Below are 15,431 nucleotides of genomic sequence, written 5' to 3' on the forward strand. Positions count from 1 at the left end.
ATTACACGAGCATAATTCGTTTTTGCATAGATGCGTATAAAATTTCATGGAAATATGTTACATAGGGGAGAAATTATTAACTCTGTATAAATGTAGCCTCTAAACACAAGAAGTAGATTCCCATATAAAAACCATTATCTGAATTTATGCTACCTGTAACTATACTGTGTGAAATATAATGTAAATATTTCAGTTAAGATAGAAATTATTAATTTAGTCTATAAAGCACTTCCGATACAACTCTTCACACAATAATAATAATAATAATAATAATAATAATAATAATAATAATAATAATAATAATAATAATAATAATAAATAATTCTGAGCTTCAGTGCAAGAACTCTTTAACCCTCACACAGCTTGTTCTGAGAAAAATCAGTATTAAAGAAATTTATACACATTAAACAAATTGTAATGCTATATGTTGTCATGTCTCTTCTATCCCTCACGTGGAAACTTAGGCTTACACAGCAGCAAGAATAAGATAACAACGTTATTATCATCTGTCCTTTTATGGCTATACAGTTTTTGCAGTGAACTACAGAATTATTAACTATTATTATTACAGACCTGTTATTTTTTTCACTTTTTTCACACACACACACACACACACACACACACACACACACACACACACACACATCTATTATACTAAACATAAACCCACAAGAGAAAACAATACTTGTATTAACTGTAAACATTTTTCTTCCTTTCTTTATTTTTAGCAGAATCCTCCATTTCACCCTTTATCTCACTAGATGCGCTTCCCGCAGACATTCTTCATTATATGTTTCACACACCACTTCGTAACACTTGCAGCGGTTGACTTTTGTTTTCTTGTCTTTTTCTCTAGGGTATATTGTACATAGTGCTCGGTATCGGTGCTCGTTCACGTGATATTTTACCTTTGTTTTTCTTGCTAACTCCTGCCAATTTTTCTGATATTTCCCGTAGTTGATTGGTCAAGTACTGCGGATTGATTCCCGGTTATAACAAACACACCTACACTACATTCCAATGATTTCTGACTCGTTACTGCACATTTTAGAAACACTGTACGAAAGCACACACAGTCTCTCGTAAATCAACAGGTTACAACAGAGACTTACACTTGCAAACGCGTGGGGATTTCAGAAAATTTCTTACTATTTCAGTACCTTTAACTGTACAACAGATTTTGTTTTCTCGAAAAAGAAAGGTCAACGTTACTATTGACAAAAGACAGAAACGTACGATTACAATACCTTTATTTTAAACAATCTTAGAGGTGGTCTGGGAATTCCTAAACTCACCACGCGACTACTTAACCCTAGACAGGTAATCATCACTGTACTCATGTTAAAGGTAAGCATTCGTAATTTTTACTACTCACATTTTAATTAACTGAAATCAACTCAATATCACACATTTAACAACTTTTACACATTTCGTAGCCATTAGTGTTCATTTAATTTTAAGTTTGTCATAAAGTCTTTACGTTCATGTTATTGTCCTATTTACAATTAGTGCAAACAACAGCGCGATGTTCTCTGCAGAACCCCTTTTTGCAAAGTCCACAAAATGTTGTCATCATTCTCCTCTTCTTTGCAGGACATTTATAGCAAACAGTACGTTCACCATCTGGCTGCATTACCTGGCATTGTTGTTGCACAGCAATGTTCAGATGTTCTTCAATTGTTGCCCGCAGAGATCGGTGTAAAGTAGGACGTGCAAAGCGGTGCTGCATCCACGGTTTTGTCAGCTCTTCACACAATTGGAAAATGAATTGTTTTCTTGATATTGTTTTCTGAGTTCTTCTAACTATAAATTATCCATGAATTTATACTTGCAATATTTAGCATGTTGTAAAATATTGCTAGTGGCCAGCGCCTCGTCTTTCTATTGCAGGAAAGATTGTGGCACATTTGACATAGTGTATCTACACCACCTTTAGTCCCATTGTAAATAATAATAATAATAATAATAATAATAATAATAATAATAATAATAATAATAATAATAATAATAATAATAAAGGCTTTACATATAACGTGTTGCTTACTGTTGTCATTGCAGTCCACGTCGGTGGGGGTGGGGGGGTTTCTTTCTCCTCCTCCTTCCTCTAGAAAGAGCAGTTACCAGGGTCTAAGGAAGTGAATGCCCTTTTCTTTCTGGGCTCATCCCTACATTTGTCTTAGCTCCTTAGGGAAAACCACGGAAAACCCTCAGGCTTGCGAATAGACTGAATGAATGAGAGGAGAAACTTTAAAGGTACGTGAAAACACGTCCATGCAAGGGAGTTGGGACTGTGAAAAATTGAATATGTGAAATCCAAGACTGTATTTGCCAGGCGAGCAAAGAAGAAGAAGAAGAAGAAAGGCTTACGTATGACGTGTGGCTTACTGTTGTCATTGCAGTCCGCGTCGGCCAGCGGTGGGAGGGGGGGGGTCAATATACCTGCACATATCAGTTCAAATTATAAAAACCTCTTAATGCTACTGCGGTACTATTCCATTGCCGAACACAATATGAAGAAATTAGCAGATCCCTGAACTGAACTCTTATTACTCTGAAATTACCGCGCAGTACAATTATAGCTATGACGCATTGCAAGCGTTAGTCACCATATCGATTTGCTAAGCAAATTTTATCCCTTTAGAGCATGTCCCCCCCCCCCTCCTCCTCCATATCAGCCAACAACATACTGGATGAAGAAGACTCCTGCAAAAGGGACGAATTAAGATTTAATTTTATTTTAATGATAGACTAACATTGCAAAGTTCCAAAATAATTTTTTGCATTCCTTCATTACACTAGTCGTACAAAATTGCGGTCGTATCTCGTACTATCTATACTAATAATAAATCTGTAGCCGAAATTTTTCTGGTAAGTTTCGATTTTCCAAAAGTAATTGGTCCTAACATATATAATTAACCACCCTGAAACCGAAAATCGCATTTTTGAAAATTTTGTTTGTATGTCTGTCTGTATGTTTGTTACCTTTTCACGCGATAATGGCTGAACCGATTTATATGAAAACTGGAATATAAATTAAGTTTGTTGTAACTTAGATTTTAGGCTATATGGCATTCGAAATACTTTATTTAAAAGGGGGGTTATAAGGGGGCCTTAATTAAATAAATCGAAATATCTCGCTTATTATTGATATTTGAGAAAAAATGTTACATAACAGATGTTCCTTTAAAAATGATTTCCGTTAAGTTTTATTTTTTTACAACATTTTGATAGGACTGATATTTAATGAGATAAATGAGTTTTAAAATTAAAATAACGCTATCTAAGACGGTGCAATGAATTAAGAACAAATGACTTCGTCTATAAGGGGCCTTGGACAACAACAATCGAAACAGGGGCCTTGGACATCAACAAACAATCGAAAGCTATTAAACATAGCCTACAGGGAATGTTTCTGTGTTTGTATGAAGTAATATCACAAGCTCGTAAATTAACTGATTTGTATAATTAGTTATTATTTCACCATTGGAAACTGTAGTTTCTCTAGATGGACATAATGCTATAATGTTATTACAGTAACGTCTGAGTAAATCGAGGACAGGTAAGATTAAAATAGCTTCTTATGCACAGAAAATTTGATAGGCTATTTTGTACATTCGTTTTCTGTATTTCTTAAAATAATATTTATGTACACGCATTTTAATCTCAGAGAATTAACGAACAACGAGAGTGTATTGATTTAGTATGCAGTAATAGTACTTTAGCTTGGCAATCCATTATTTTAATAATTCATATTTTAACTATGCTCAATTGAATCGTGTTAAAATACATAAAATATATATGCAATAAATGCAGTGCTAAAAAAAAATTGGGTAATATGCGAAGCAGATTATCTTGCGCTGTTGTAAAAGTTGTTCCATGGATCAGTCGTCCTATTTTAATTATGTAATTACTTTATATTTATTTCTAACAGGTGGAGCGGAGCGAACGGGTACGGCTAGCTAACAATAAGTGAGAACTTACAATACAACAACGACAACAACAACAACAGCTGATAATCTGAAAGGGAACATAGTAATTTGGGGTGAATTAAAATGCAGCTTCCATTCGTTTAAAATTTCTTTAAATTTTAACTAAATATTAATGTAGATATTACCTCTAAAGGTAAATGGGGGCATGTTTCACAACGCTAACAAATTACAAATTAACAATATACAATTAACAACGGAAATATTACATATGCTTGTTAACTGTGTTTCACAATGCAATCTTATTCACTTGTATGTTTTAACGAACTTTACAAAATCGGCGAAACAAACTTACAAATACGCATAATTGGTTGAACAAAATCGCCAACGACAGTTTACAAAAATCACTAAGGATCAGAGGTAAAGTAGCTGTAATTTTAGAACTATCGATGGACATGTTTATATTTTTTTATATATATTTTATTTAGATTTTGCTACATCGGCGACAACGGAGTTTCGCGGCATGCAATTGGTCGAGCATACCAATGCATTAATTAGCCTACGACTTAACTGACGAAAGTTAGCGCGAAATTCATTCAAATAATTGATAAATAATGGATTTGACCCACGTAGTTATATGCAGTTGATAGAGCAGCTAACATGTCCATCCATTAAAATCAACTTCGCTCTCTGCTGGTCCATCAGTATATTTTATTGTTTCATCCATAACCTCGCCAACATTAGGGAACCCAGCAGGAGGAGCATAAAAATCCTTTGCCCGAGTAAGCACATTCGGTGATCAATAACCCGCCTCGAGTTTTTTCAATCTTGTAACAACATCAACTACCATGTGTGAACTTTTGCACACTGTAATCTTATAAATTCCGTTCTTATCTGCTAACGCAGGGAACTGAGAGCTACTATGCAACCAATGCAGTTCTCGCTTTGTGGTTAGGGCACCACTTTTCCCTTTCAGATGTTGCATGTGATGTCCCATATCTTGTAGGAGAGATTACAGCGAAATGGGATTCGGAACGACTTCAGAATACTGCGTAAGTAATGCCGACATTGCATTATTAAGTGATTGGTTTTCGGTGCAAAGTTTTTCTTCTTTAAGTGCGAGTATTTATTAAATACGTTCCTCGTATATAAGAACTAACGCGGTATTCTGAAGTATAGCGCGGGATTCATTCGAAACCTTTCATTAATATTCGTACAATGATACGAACGTGGCCGGAAAATTCTACGTTAGGCCTAAATGCAAAATCTTCGTCTGAGTCGCTAGAACTACTCAATAACATCACAACTGCTTCAGTGTAATTCTTAATGGTACCCTGTTACTATAAAATTGATTTTATACATATGTGTTTATTTTTTTCATTCACAATTAGAAGCTATTTCAACAGGGCTACTGTAGAAAATGTGCTAACTTCACTAGTAAAGTTTAGTTTACACGTTTGTAAAATTACTCCTTCGTTGTGAAACAAACATATCACTTGTAAAGAGCGCAAAATTTCATTCGTAAAGATTTGATTTCCTTTGTACAGTCCACCTTTACAAACAAAGATTGTGAAACAGAAGTTTACAAACAGAGTTCACAATTTCCAAAGATTGTAAACTTTGTGAAACACCCCACTGGTGAATCAGCACGCCGAGCTCGATCGAAATACAACCAGTTACTATTATTTCCCTATCGTTTTTTGACATTTGATTCCGCGTCCTACCTCTTTCATTCGTTACTAACCAACAACGCCAATAGCAGAAGGTAACGCAAAAACAGTCACCGGTTCCCCGATGCATGGCTTTCTCTCTCAATGTCAACTGAGAGTTAAAAATATTCATTATAATATGCACTTTCCACTCACTCCTCAGAATGTCTTCTTTATTTTTATTTATTTATTTTTTAAGATATGTGAGCTACGTACTGTATGTCTGATGTTTTGCCATCGTACATTCAAATATTTATATTCACTGTACAGTACAGCGAACTGTTTATACTTACTGTACATGCTATAACTACTTCTCCCAACTCCGCTATTGCTATATTTCCTAAACTAAACGCTGATATTGAAATAACGCCTGGTCTGATAATGCAGTCTGTTTAAATTTCTACCGACCAAGTTCTGCCCTTCATCATGGGAAAACAACGAGCTTCTTTAAAGGATACAACTACTAGGACAGAGATATTTTCATTATGGAATTTGTACTACCCACTGAAATGTAGTAACTAATGGGATTTTAATTAGCCATATATGTACAGTATATTACATTCTTTACCTAAAATGTCTCTAACTTCTAGGGAGAGCGCGAGGTACGTTCACAATCCCCTGAATACATATTCCCTTCTTCGAGAAAACGCAGAGAAGTGAACCGTCTCATATGAATATGCTACCAGTCATAAGTTTCAATACGGAGCTGCAAGTACTTAAGAATTATCAATTACTCTACAATTATGCAGCGGCGTCATCATCCAAGCTATAGCTGGAATAGGGAAGGGAACATAATATCCCATAAGTCTTATTAGAACACGCTGGAAATAGTGACGTAAAAAAAAAAATCGCCAACGGCACGTGGTGTTCCCAAGCGGTCACCCATCCAAGTACTGACCACGCCCAATGTTGCTTGACTTCGGTGATCGGACGAGAACCGGTATTTTCAACATGGTATGGCCGTTGCCGATGAAACTGCGTAATCTGTAGGCACTTGAGGACGATGGGATTGGGGTGCACTCGATAAAACCTGCACTCGCTCACACACACACGTAAACTGCCTGCTTAGACTCTGTACCTAAATTACCAAGCTCGTTGGATGTCATTGGGATAGATGATAAATCTATCTATCAACGGCAGTTTGGTTACGTTTCAACGTCACACACTGCTGGATTGACACGGGATTAATAAAACAGCTAGTCGGCATTCTAAGTTAAGCCACAGGTGGATTGTTGTTCAACAGCGGAGCCTCCTTTCAACCACATGGTTGTGGAACTGTAGTCGGATTTTCGACATCATTTTCATGCCATACTACGGAACTTCACACAAACTTCAATTCACTTCTTGCACCGGCGGCTACTACGAATGGACTGAAGCTCGCTACTGACTAGGGGGGGGGGGACATTTGTCTCTTGATGGATTACGTGACAGATATATAAAGTATCAGTCGTATGTTATGAACCCGAGTTTCAATAAAGATAGATTACCCGTATGTCCACAGATTCTCAGTAGTGGCCTGCGGAAGGATTATGCCCGCGGTCGACAAGTTACCTTCTAAGTTGTTTTCCCTCAACAATTAATGCTGCCAAGTGAGTAGGAATGACACCGCGCTCTCATATAAGTCGTACGAAACTATTAAGGAAACGAATTTGCCTCGTGGATCCAAGTCTCCCATGGACTGCCTATAATGTATTATCTATCCTAGAAGTGTTATCGGGGTGATTATTTAAATTTTCACTCGGTGGGAACCGCTGTTGTTCTTCATTCATCTACTCTGTTATGAATAACTTGTGGCCCTTAAAAGGGCCGGTTGCTGATTCCCTAGCAAGCACTCCCGCTTACTTGGAACTAGTGTATTTTGTGACGGCCTTGGTCCCTTCACTGACGGCGTGCTTGGCCAGCTCACCGGGTAGCAGGAGACGGACGGCTGTCTGGATCTCCCGACTGGTGATGGTCGACCGCTTGTTGTAATGCGCGAGCCGCGAAGCTTCCGCGGCGATGCGCTCGAAGATGTCGTTAACGAAGCTGTTCATGATGCTCATAGCCTTTGAACTGATTCCCGTGTCTGGGTGAACTTGTTTCAGAACCTTGTAGATGTAAATGGCGTAGCTCTCCTTCCTCTTGCGCTTCTTCTTCTTATCGCCCTTCGAAATATTCTTCTGGGCCTTGCCGGCCTTCTTGGCAGCCTTTCCGGAAGCTTTGGGGGGCATGGTGCTCGTCTGATGATGAGCCCGGTGTCAGAGTTGATTGCTGGCAGAGCCAGCGGTCGTTTTAGGGTCTTACATTACAATGCCCTCTTCGACCGTGAGTGCTTGTGAGTGCAGTGTTATTAGAATGTTGGATATTTAGGGCTTTTATGAGATTGAGGTTGAGACGTGGAAAGAAGACAGGTGGGTAGAAAGTAAGAAAGAAGATTTAAGAAGCAGATTTTAAGTTCTGATTTGTTGTTATTTGAGGAGTAACCATGAACTATTTGTGATGTAAATTATTTACTGGGCTTGCGTGAATTTTGAATGTATTTATTTATTGTTTAGTTATTCAACGGTAGCTATCGTGCATCACTAAGCAGTGGTGAGGGCAGTCACAATTTGTTTATATTGTTGTTATCCTTGTGTTTGGGCGTTGGCATTTTGACTTCAGCTATCCAGCAGTCGGAGTGATGTTCGCTGGTACGTTATGTTGTGGGTGGGGTGTTTGATTTCGATTTCCTCTCGTTGTAGATGAAGGTGGATTATTAATTGTATGTGTCGGGTTCTGGTCCATGACATATATGTGCATTCCTCAGCGATGGCATTCTTGTGGAGTATTTATGGGAAACAGGCCGCGAATTTGCCGATTCCGGGAGACGAGGGGTGTTGTAGAGAGGGAGAGAGGGGGGGGAGAGTTTAATAGTTATTTTGTGGATTGAAGTGATCTTGATAGGCTTGTAGGAGTTTTTCAATGGTTGTGTTCTTATTGGTGTGTGGAGGATTGTTAAACATATGTTGTGTGTATGAGCGACGTAGTGCGAAGTGTGTGTATTTAGTGACTGTTCGGATTAGGTGTGTGGAGAGTGGTTTCGTTTTAGTGTGGATGTATACTGTGTCGTTTCTGGTATGTTTGGGTAGTCGAAATATCTGGCGCAATAATTTCCTTTCACGGGACTCAAATTTCTTTTGTGTTGAGGGTGAAGATTGCAGTAGAAAATAGGAGGAGTAGGTGCACTGGGATCGAACCAGTGCTTTATATAGGTGTAGTAATGTGTTGGCGTGGCAGCCTTGTCGTCTAATGCCGCTTAGGTAGCTTACTGCTTTAGTGGCTTTGTTGTATTTGTCCCATATTGTTTGCGCTATTGTGGTCCAAGAGAGTTTTGATGTGAGTGGAATGCCTAGATATGTTACTTTGTGTTGGAGTGGTATTAATGCTTGTCCGATGGTAATGTGTTGTCTGTTTGTGATTCGTGATTTTAAAGAAGGGCGGAAGACACAGGTTTGGGTTTTTTCGGTGTTGATGGTAATTCTCCAGGTGTTGGCCCACTCAGTGTACTGTCTCAGGGCGTTGTCTATTAGTACCCTGGCGGATCGTAAGCGGGGATGGGTGACCCAGAATGCCACATCGTCAGCAAACTGTGCCAGGCCCACTTGATTGTTGTTGGGTTGGGGGATGTCAGATACATATATGTTATAGAGCAGGGGGGAAATCACGCTGCCCTGGGGAACTCCTGCTTCGATTTGGAAGGTGCGGGACAGATCTTGTCTGCCAAGACGCACCTGGCCAGATCGGTTTTTCAGGAAGCTGGAGATCCAGCGTGTTATTTCGTGCGGAAATTGCATGTTTGTTAGTTTATATCGCAAGGCGTCCAGCCATACTGTGTCAAAGGCTCGTCTGGCGTCGAGCGCTACCATGATTGAGTAATGTCGTTTAGAGTAGGCCTCCTCAATGGGGGTAAGTACCCGTATCAGCTGATCAGTCGGCTGGACTCCCGGTCTGAAGCCCGCCTGAGAATCGGGAATCATATTTCGGTCGCGCAGGTAAACCTGCAAGCGTGAAACGAGTACTTTCTCCATTAACTTGGCAATAGTCGGGGTGAGGCTTATGGGTCGGTAGTTGGCGGGGTCTGAGGCGTCTTTACCAGGTTTTGGAAATAGAATTATGTGTGAATGTCTCCAGCGTGTTGGAGAGTGTCCAAGTTTCAAAGAGAGGGTGAAAAGCCCAGCAAGAAAATTAAGGGCTGTCGGCGGGAGTTGTTTAAGTGTTTGGTATGTGATACCATCAGGTCCTGGTGCTGAGTTCTTGCATGTTTGAAGGGCAAGTGAGATGTCTAGTATGGTGATGTCATCAATGATGGGGTCGTCGGTTGATCGTGGTGCTGGTGCTGGGAGTGGATTATAGAGGATAGGATGGTTAGTGATATGATCTGTGATGAAATGGTAATGATCTTGGTCGAAGTCTGGATGTATAGGTATTGTGTGCGTGTTGGATAGAAACTGCCGGAAGACTTCCAGTTTGCCTGGTGTGTCAATAATCGTTTGTTGTCTGTAGCGTAATGGGTGGGAAGTATATTGGTACTTGCCCCTAATACGCTTTATGGTTTCCCAAAATCGCTTGGGAGCGTTTAGTCTGTCTTTGTCGACTTTCTGAATGAATTTGTCCCATCGTCGCGTCTCGTATCTCTGTATAGCGTCTTTGACATCTTCTTGCAGTGAGCGGTAGAGGCGTCTGTCTTCATCTTCATGGGTGCGCATGTAGAGTCTGTGTGCTGCTCTTTTTGTCTTTATGATTTTTAAGATGTCTGGAGGTAATGCACGGCGACGGTCAGTGGTATATCGTTTTTGTGGTATTGAGTCTTGAATAGCTTCATTAAGCACCTGTACAAACAAAGTCTCTGCGGTGTCTAAGTCTTCGTGTTTCGTGATTGGAAAATGAGGGAGTGATTTAGATATGTAATCTTTGAATTTCTGCCAATCAGCGTTACGATAATCTCGCATGTATATAGCTTCGTTCACGGGTTGAGAGCGGTAAAAGGGGCAGGCAAATTTTATTAGTATGGGTGCGTGGTCTGAATTTAGAGGGGGAAGGACTAAAGTATTGATGAGTCGGTTATGTAATCTGGGAGAGATGAATATTTTATCAGGAGTTGTAAATTGTTGAGTAGGAGTTGGTAGGCGTGTGGGGGCAGGGAGTGGAACTTGTACTAGGTTGAGACTGGGTAAGAGCGTCACTAGGTGGTTGCCTTTGGTGTTCCGATTGTTATCATGGAGGAAGGGGTGGTGGGCGTTGATATCTGTGGTGATTATGACATTTGGAAGGGTGTGAAGGTAACGCAGGAGTGTGGATGGGAGTGGATTGGCTGGCGGAGAGTAGAAAGAAGCCACATGCATGCGAGAATTACCTATGTGGATTTGAATTATTACACATTCTTGGTCGTCGAGGTGGAGGGGTAGGGGAATTTGAGTTGTTGTCAAGTTTTTGTTAGTCATAATCATAACTCCTCCTCCTATCGTAGGTCTGTCGCGTCGATATATAGTGAAGTCTCTCATAGTAAAGCGGTCTTTGTCTCGAAGGTGGGTTTCATTTAAACATATAATTTCAGGTTTTTGCTCTTGGATGAGGTGAGTGAGTTCCGTTCTGTTGTTATACAGGTGTCTAATATTGCAATGAATTATCGTGATGTCATGTCGAAGTAGGATGGACGCCATTATAGTGGTATTAGGTTGTTGGTGAGAGGCTGTTTGTGGTGTCTAGGTGCCGTGAATTTCCTGAGGGGCAGGGTAGGGATTGGTAATCCGCCAGGGCTCGTTCTATTGCGCCACCTATCATAGTTTGGACTTTCTGGACTATGGGCGTGATTATTACATCTATATTGTTTCCATAAGGTGCAACGCTGACTTTCCTATTTATGGTCTTTTTGGCTGTGGCATTTATAGTGGCTGTGGTATTTTCGAGTCGTGAGGGTGGGGTTGTGTTTATTGTTGTGGCTGTGATAAATTGTGTTAAATTATTAATGGCTTGATTGATTTTTTCATCAATGTATTTTTCAATGCGGGTTATGTGGATGGCGATACGTTCATCTATAAAGTTGGCGATTTGTTGGGGGGTGGGGAGATCATTTCTGTCGGTTTTTTGTGGTGTTGCCAAGATCTGCGCAAATGTGTGGGGTTTGGGGCTGTTGGTGGTTTCGTTTGGTATGTTGGATATGTCGCTGTCGACGGAGTTGAGGGATGGGAAATTTATTGTGTTAAGAGACGGGGGCTGGTTTGGGGGTGTCATTTGGCTGGGTTTAAGTGGCGAATCAATATTTTGTTTCCTAATGAATGGTCTGTAGGTAGGTTCATCGGGGAGTTGGATTTCGCGTGGATATAGTGGACAGTGCATCTGTCCTGTATAATGTCCGTCTCTATTACAGGTGGCGCAATGATGTGGTCGATCTTTATGTGCACAGGAAGTGCCAATGTTCCCGCAGTGAAAACAAACTGCGGGGTTTGTGCAGTTTTTCTTCTCATGCAGATACTGATGACAGTTCCTGCATGGAATATGGCGTTTTCCTAGTTTGGGCGGTTCACAATGATATGTTCTGCCCCACAGTCGGAGGCCATCGCTGAGAAGTGTCGATATGGTGTTCGGGTTTTTTGTGAAAATGCGAACTAGGGGCGTTGGTCCGTAGCTATTTCTTATTCTTGTGATCCTAGTGTGTTCTAAGTTGATGTTTGTCATAGCTGCTGATACTGTTTCTGTATCTATTTCCGGGGAGATTCCAGTAGCAACTAGATTGGTTTCTTTGGTGTAAAATTGAGCACTCTCCGTATTTCTGTTCTGTCTGTTAATTTTAATTGCATATTCTGCGTTGGGTCCGAAAGTGTTGGGTGGGTAGGAGGAGATGAATTTATCTAAGTGCTCTTGGTTTTCGAAAATAAGAGTTGTTGAACTGAATTTTTGCGACCAGGTTTGTCGAGGTGGTGTGATTTGAATTTTTAGGCAATTTTGATATATGATGGTGGGGTTGTTTTTGTGTAGATCTTGGTTATTGATACGCATAGCTACGCGTGAGTCAATTTGAGTTGCGGCAGGCGGTGGTTGCGTTTGTGATATTCGAATGTCTTTGGCAGGTGTGGTATTATTATTTGCATTTGATGTGGAAGGTTGTGGCGTGATTTGATTGGGGGCAAAATTAGGATTCGTTTGGATTGGTGACACGGGGGATTGTAGGTCTTGGTGTACTGTGGTGTTTTGAGAGGGAAGTGGCAGAGACGATATCAGATTTTCTAGTCTGTATCGTAGTTCTCTGTTATTTGTTTTGAGTGGAGTTTTTGCGGTAGGGGCAGATATTTCTTTGGTAGCTGCATTTGGTTTGTATTGTCTTTGAGCGGGTTGTGAGAGCCAAGGAGCTTGCAATTTCGCTTGCTCCGGAATCATGTACTGAGTTTTATCACTAGGCCCAAGAATTGAGGGTGGAATGTACTGTGTAAATTTTGAGAGGTGAGCTCGGGTATGGAAATTTATAATAAGCAGGTGTTCATGGTGTTTGTACCAGCGAACATGGACACGAATTTGGTTTAGAACTTTTTTGAGTTCTGAGGCACTATAATTATATATTATAAGGGTTGTGTTCGCCTCTGATTCTGTGAAAGCGTCAGGCGGTGACTGCTGGTGTATTAGACCGGGAAAAGGATTGTCAGAGGATGGAGTATTTACTGACAAATCCTCAGCGGAGTGAGAGCGGTTTTTTGAGGTGTTGTGACTGCCCTTACCTTTGTATGCTGGTTGTGTTGCTCTGCTTTCAGGGTTGTTGTTATTCATGGTGGCTCCTCCTTTTGATTTGTGTTGGAGTTATGATGCACTATTTGGTTGAAGATGTAATACGTAGCACTAAACACTGTAATTGACACTGCGGCATTTGAGGTATATATTGGAGAAAGAGATAGGAAAGGTTAAACTAAGTCCAGAAATGAAAAGACAAAGGAGAATATTTGGAGTGTAAAGTTTCGTTGACACTATTTAGTTGGTTCACTCACTGCACGTTAGATTGTTTTGTACTATGAGCACACAGAGCACTGTTTAGTTTTCACTAGCAGAGTGAGTGAAACATGTCTGCAAGCATAGTAAGTGTTTTGCACTCGAATACACTTGACGTGATATAAGATTTAATACACGCCCAAATTGTCAGTCACTCGGTATGCTACACTGTGTTGGCTTCTCTCTAACTGGAACAATATTTGTAGAAAAGGTGCGCTACAACTAGATGGAAATTTCCGCAGTAACGTCCTATCGTTAAGCGGAGAGAACTGTATATCTGGATCGATTAACTAGTGGTCCGTACACTAGCACCACACTAGAGATGTTGACAATTGGAGAGTTCACTCGAGGCAATGGCACAAAAACACACAGTCTTGAGGGTTTAGTCACTTGCGTACGGCTTCTCTCGCACTATTGATCACTACTCAGTGGCCACACTGTAGAGGTTCCTTCGTAGCTACATCTTTACGGAAGAGTACACACACACGAACACTGAATAGACCTACCCACTGTTTCGGTTCTCACTGGAAAGAAAACACGCAACTAAAGGGTTTCTCTCTGAAGTATACAAATACGCCTCAGGCGTGTTCTCGTACGGTCCGCGCCCGGTATTATAAGCAAAACGGTGGCCTTCACTTTTCGCCTCGGGCGTGTTCCCGTACGGTCCGCACCCGGTGCACAGTACGATGCGGAGCGCGGCCACTTGCGATGCAACTCTGACGAACGATGATCTCTATCTCAAATCGACCACCACCACCATGATGAGCCCGACGACGACGACATTTGGACACAGAACATCTGTGCCGTGGACCTGCTTTAGGGATTTTGTATAACCCTTTTCAGGTCTTAGATTTTGTTGTGTTATAGATAGTTTTGCTTGAAGAAGAAAGCACGGGGGAGAGGTTGTTTGGTGTGTGGTTGTCTAGTGCTGCCTTGCTAAGTATTCTTGGTGGTCATTCATCAGACGGGAGACTGTGAGGTGGGGCTGACCGGGTGGTATTGTTTGGAAGAGTACAGAGGTGAAATTTTTATTAATAGCTTTATGTGTGTATTTTATGTTTTTGTGTTGTATATATAGGGTGATGGGTTTGATGTTAGAGATGGTGTATACTGTTCTATTTTGTGTGTTTCGTGGCAGTTGAAATGTTTTGCGTAGAAGTCTACGTTCCAGTGATTCTAATTGAGCCCGGAGGGAGAAAAATATTTAAGTCGCAGGGACAATGCCGTACTGCCTTCCCAGTGCGAGCCAATAGAAACAGCGCAAACGTTTGTGACTTTACGATTGGTCCGCTGTCGATTATTGACGTTGGCGTAAAAGTGAAGGTTACCGTGGGCGAGGCGTCGTTCTTGTAGTTAAACAGCTGCAAGTAGGAGTAGCATCATGTCGGGTCGTGGAAAGGGAGGCAAGGTGAAGGGAAAGTCAAAGTCTCGATCCAGCCGTGCTGGGTTGCAGTTCCCGGTAGGCCGTATCCACCGTCTTTTGCGTAAGGGCAATTACGCAGAGCGAGTTGGTGCCGGTGCGCCAGTCTACCTGGCCGCGGTGATGGAGTACCTGGCGGCCGAAGTTCTCGAGTTGGCTGGCAACGCAGCTCGTGACAACAAGAAGACTAGGATCATTCCTCGTCACTTACAGCTCGCCATTCGCAACGACGAGGAGCTGAACAAACTCCTGTCCGGCGTCACCATCGCCCAGGGTGGTGTGTTGCCCAACATCCAGGCGGTTCTCCTCCCGAAGAAAACCGAGAAGAAGGCTTAAGCCCCTTCTCCGTAAAACGGCCCTTTTAAGGGCCCCACTAACCTCACA

General features: G+C 41.2%; 1 non-coding gene across 1 annotated transcript; it reads right to left on the minus strand.

Moving 5' to 3' along the window:
- Nucleotides 1–6,484: 6,484 nt before the first annotated feature.
- On the minus strand, nt 6,485–6,603 carry LOC138693916 (5S ribosomal RNA). Its single transcript, XR_011330601.1, has one exon. It is a non-coding gene; the product is annotated as a 5S ribosomal RNA (ribosomal RNA).
- Nucleotides 6,604–15,431: the final 8,828 nt, after the last annotated feature.

Source organism: Periplaneta americana, unplaced genomic scaffold, assembly GCF_040183065.1.
Source record: "Periplaneta americana isolate PAMFEO1 unplaced genomic scaffold, P.americana_PAMFEO1_priV1 scaffold_24, whole genome shotgun sequence".
NCBI classification, from domain to species: Eukaryota; Metazoa; Arthropoda; class Insecta; order Blattodea; family Blattidae; genus Periplaneta; species Periplaneta americana.